This window comes from Dipodomys spectabilis, unplaced genomic scaffold (assembly GCF_019054845.1).
Source record: "Dipodomys spectabilis isolate Male_0828 unplaced genomic scaffold, ASM1905484v1 ptg000312l, whole genome shotgun sequence".
Lineage (NCBI taxonomy): Eukaryota > Metazoa > Chordata > Mammalia > Rodentia > Heteromyidae > Dipodomys > Dipodomys spectabilis.
The window spans coordinates 6,060,172-6,065,851 of NW_024870989.1; positions in this window are offsets into that span (position 1 = coordinate 6,060,172).

The window sequence follows — 5,680 nt, forward strand, 5'->3', positions numbered from 1 at the left end:
AAGTGTCTTTTTGGTATTGTGTAAACTTCCATTATGATTTCCCTATGGGTTGCACTCGTTTACAATGCCACAAAACCAAATACAGTTCCTGATTTATTTCAACCTCTCCAGAAGTTTATTTATCTGAGTGGTGATAGATATTCTGGTGTGTAAGATGGGATCTCAATGACTTTCCTCTTTATTTTTCTATGTATTTCCTATGTGGATACGACTCTCAAACATTTCATTTATTCACTAAACACTTACATTTGTACTTCATTCCTGATAAGTGTCTTTCCTTTTGTTTTGGTATTTGATCAATTTTTATGTTTTATAATATTTGATTTTTTCCCATTCCAAATACTTTAGTAAAAAGATTTTTTTTCATTACAATGGTGCACAATTAACTAAAAATAACTGAATGTACATTTATACCACTGGATGTTTTTGTTTGTATTTACAGCCAGGAAATTATTCCAGTAAAGATGCTGAACTTCTTTCACTAGATATACTGAAGGGATAATATCTCATATTGGCCTAAACTAATTTCAGAATTAACAGTCACAGCCTGGACCACAACAGTCTGAGCTAAGTAAAACCACTAACACAGCACAAACTGCACTTAAAGAGAGCAAAAGGCTTTATACAAGTTAGAAGAAATGCAACACGTTCATGAAGCAAATGTTGAAGTTCATAAGCAGACCTTAGGAATCTGAATATCAAGAAGATCAACGGATAAAATTATTTAAAAAGACTTTAGAACTCAAAATTGGGGAGGGGGGAAAACCACTAGATACCAAAACTCAATGCTGAAGGGAAGGAGTGTGTTTTACCGCAAACCTCAGCTGTGTCTGACTCTCTCACGCCAAACACACACACACACACACACACACACACACACACCCCTAGTGAGAGGCCTTAGCCAAAGTACAGGCATTCTGGACTTAGACTCCATTTTGAAAGCCTTTACCGAAAGTATCCATTGTGAAGGCCTTTAATGAAAGTACCCATTGTAAATAATGACTTTTACTGAAAGATAGAACTCAGGTTCTTGGAAAAACTGTGAAATGTCACAATAATGTTCTGCCCATAACTTCCCTAGCAATAGCCATCAGTGGATGACAGGAAGGTACATAAAGCTACAGATGATTCTTAAGATAGTTTACAGTTTGCTGCTTACTGCTTAGCCTGTACACACTAGCCAATACGATTGTTACAAGATTCAGTCACTAAATGTCAACTAATCATGTAACTGCCAAGGTAGGAACCCCATTACCTCAGCCCTATACTGTATAAAAACCCTGTTAACTGAAGGGTTGGGGCTTTCAGCTCTGATCCACTGCGATGGTGATGGTTGTGAGTCCAGGCTCTAGCTTTTAATAAATGATGCTTGTGTGCTTGCATCGGAACTGGCTCCTAGGTGGACTTTGGAGATCCTTATCTCAGCACAAGACTAGTGTACACAAAGAACCCCAGGGGCAGCTATATCTGGGACAATGACATATTTTTCCTCTTCCTTTTAGATAATCAAATGTGATGTTGCAGTTGGCTCCACAGCTGCCCCACATCTGAGCAGGAGGAAGGAAAAGATGCCTTAGCCTGCAGGATGGCCTTGTGTACCCCTGGCTTTCTGTGTAAGAATGCAGTTCATGGTCCCCTAAGCAGGGGTGGCCAAGCTGAAATGGGGGTAAGCTTTGGCTGGAGGATGGCACCCTGTGAGCCCTGCATGCGTGGTGAAGCAGCATGGAAAGCCCTGTGAGCATCTTCCGGAAGGCCTCTCAGTTGCTTGGAGAAGTTGACTCCTGTAGTTGGACATGGCAGGAGGAGAGCAGGAATCTAGAAGGTGGGGGAGGCAGAGGAACAAATGCGCCTCTCCATCGAGACTCCTCAGCCATGCTGAGGAAGTTCACAACCCGCACGTGGTGGCCACTCTGCAGGTCTCCAGAGGCTCTACCTGTCTGGGGAGCAGTGCCTGGTCCTGATCCAGAGCTGAACTTCCCCACTGGCCCTGGGCCTGGCTGGGATGGAGCAGCCCCTACCAGACATGCTTTTCTGCCCTCCTGCTCATAGCCTCCAAGCAGCTGCCCAGTCTGCAGCACCCAAAGCTCCATGGAGCAGGCTAAGGCTGTGCTGCCAATTCCTGGTGCCTGCTTCAAGGCGAGAGAGAGGCCTAGCCCACAGTGGAGCTGGTCCTCACTCACTTCCAAGGGCGTCCACAGAGGCATGACAACCACAGCCCCAGCGCTGCTGCCCTCCCTGCCCCCAGAGTTTACCTATAAGTCCCTGCCTTTGTTCTTGAAATTCTTTAGGCACTGGTGTCTCATTTCTCATTGTCTGTTTGGGTGGCACTTGAGACTCCTTCCTCTCCTCACCAAGTTAACAGGCCCCAGCGGATTCACCCCAAATTCTGCACCTCACAGACACTCCCCAGAACCCAGTTGCCTTTAGGACTGATGCTGCCTGAGCTGCTGGCCTACTGCCTCCTTCCTCCCTTCACAGCCTCTGCCAGAGCCTCCCATACTTTCTCCACTGCCTCCAGCCCCAACCCCCTCTTGGCCTCCTCCCCACACAGCCCCCATCCCCAACCCCAGCAGGGCCACTTCTCTGGGGAAAGACAACTGTAGGCCTGGCCCAGAAGAATCAAAGGTGCAGTGTGCAGCCGGCTGATTGGAGGCAGCATAGGTCTCTGATCACTGTCTTTCACTTCACTTACACGTATATTAATTGTATTAATTTGGTATGTAAGATTGGATCTCGCAAATTCTTATTAAGCCTTTGCAGAATAGCTGGTAGAAATATAGTCCCAAAATGCAGATTGAAACTTTTATAATTCTTTTGAGATTCAAAGATGTTATAAGTAGTTATTGTAAGGTATATTAAATAGGTAGATTTCATTAGGTAGCCGATAAAGAGAACACCACATGCTATTCAGGCAGGAAAAGTCTATTTACCGAACTGCTGTCCCCACCATGCATGGTGAGAAGCATGGCTGAAAAAGGAAGGGAGGGCAGGAAAGGAAGAGGTGTGACCCACCTCTGGGCCAGGATAATCAAGGCCAGGGACAGAAAAAGGTGTGGCAAGGTGGGGGAAAGGTGTGGCCACACTGGATCTGGATGAGACCTAGCAGAAGGAGAAGGTGACTGCTTCCAGGTCTGCCAGTTACCTAGGTAACAGATACTGGGCAGAAGCAGCCAAAAGAGAGGGTGGTGTCCCTGTGCAGACCTTACAGTTATAACCATCATAAACTCTCATTTCCATAGCAGAGTGTTATTCCAAAAATATTTGCTTATGCATCTGTTATCAATAATTTACAAGACTTGAAACATTTAAAGTATCAAATATTACAAGAAGATCTTTGATTCATGGTGAATGGATGTGAGTACGTTGAGCTGTTGCATACATTAGTGTATGTGTGTGTGTGGGGGGGGGCATTATGTGTATCATTGAAATCAATCCTTTTGCTGAGATATACATTATGGTGTTTCTTTGTTGGTGGTAGATTCTGATTGCTTGCCTTTGCCTGATGTGCTCATTCCAGCTCAATTTTGCAATTAAAGCTTCTTATTTATTATTGAACATATAGGGCTCTGATATTGCTTTGTCTTTACTCTGCCATCTAGGATCTCCTTTTCCTCTTAAAATATTAACATTCAATATAAATTTTCCCTCCTGACTGATTTTCCTCTTTAGTTTGCATTTTGAAATAAGATTATAAGACTTTTGATTTCTGTATTCATGAAGAAAAACCATTTTGAATTTTCTGTTTAATGTAATAATACCTGGACACATTTGTTAGCAACAAGATCTTAAAATTTCTTGTGTAGTTTTAGTTTAAAATACTCTCCTGCATGTTTTTAGTATGGAGAGACAAACACTTCCTAGTATCAATGATAACAGTTTTATTCATTAAAATATCAGATAATTCATAATTTTGAACATGTGTAGTGGCAAATGAATACATTTGCCCAGTGATTTCCTTGATAGAGCCGTGCACAAAAATACCACTCATAGGGGCTGAGAAGGTGGATCAGTGGTAGACAGCTTATCTTGAATGCACGAGACCCTGGGTTTGATTCCTAAGCACCACCTAAGCAGAAAAAGCTAGAAGTGGTACTGTGGCTCAACTGGTAGAGCACTAGTCTTGAGCTGAAGAGCTGAGGTATGGCAGTCAGGCCCAGAGTTCACCACCTCTGACAAACTAAATCAATAATTAAAACTCATACTGAAGAACATTAATTTCGTAGGCTGATTACCATTTTAGTTAGGGGCAGAGTGCCAAGATATAGCAGACCTTTGTCGCAAAGCTTTAAGAAAGGATGTCAACACCTAACATATACTAAAAACAAAAAGTAAAAAATTAGCTCTGACAACAACATATAGAATCGCCATTGAAAGAGAAGCAAGTACTAAGAATGAAATACTTTTTATAACATTTCTTAAGAGATTCTGGCTCTACATTAATTATCATATAATGTGACCTTCAAAAATTCCATAGGTGGGCCTGAGTTTTAAGGGCCCCTACAAAAACTTGAGGAGAGGATCATTAACCCAGATTTTTTAAATTGTTATTGTTAAGATAGTGTAAAGACAGATCACCATTTTATAAGTCCATAATGAGTTCGTTTCTTGTTTCACAATCTCATCACTTCCATTGCTCCCTCTAATTTTCCCTCCAGTCCCTGTCCACAAGGGGTATAGCTCATTGTGAGCATATTATCTACAGAGTACAACTGCTGCATTTGTTTCCCTGTTCTCCTTGAATTTCTGTGGCTCCCTCAATGCCCATAAATGGATAAAGAACAGAAAAATCCATCTTGTTTCCAATTCCTGGAATTCATTTCCATATAAACATCAGTAGTTTTATGAAAGTGTCAGACTCTGTCCACACATCCTGAACACTTATACTTCCTGCACCCAGTCATAACTCCCACCGGATTCTAAGGTCCACAAAGTAATTCTTTTCACTTTCCACACAGGAAGAAGCTGAGAGTCAGAAAGATTAAGTATTTTACTGGAAATACTGGGCTGAGAATAATGGCTCATATCTGAACATAATAGTTTGAAACCAACCCAGGTTGATGTATCCATTATACGTTTATCTCCAGTTAATCAGAAGAAAGCAAGAATTGAGTGTTTCCAGTGGTAGAGCTAAAATGCCACCAGACTTGAATGGGAAAACTAAAGGATAGTTTCAATATGATGATTTTTAAATACCAATTCTGTCCCATACATAATCCAGACAGCACGCACTCACTCTCTCTCTCTCTCTCTCTCTCTCTCTCTCTCTCTCTCTCTCTCTCTCTCTCTCTCTCTCTCTCTCTCCTTAAAAAAGATGTTACTACGGAAATCCAAATAGTTTTTTTGTAAGTTTTATTTTTAGCCTTAGTGAGGTTTGACTTGATAGTTTCTATCTTGATGAGCCACAACTTAGAACTTGGTATAATTATACCCATGTCTGTATTCAGAGAAACATTCTCCTAGTTAAGTCCTCCTTTTCCAGCAATGATAAGTTTTCTCTTCTTGGCCCAGTTTCTTCTTTTGGGACTCAATATCTTAGACTTTACTATCTTGCATGGTCTATAAGTTCTTTGATCCAGTAGATCTCAGCCATCCTAATAAGAAGGAGTATAGGTGGTAACTACTGTACTGGACAGAACCTGGTTTGGGAAAATGTTCTAGGTTCACCATTCAGGGACGGTTT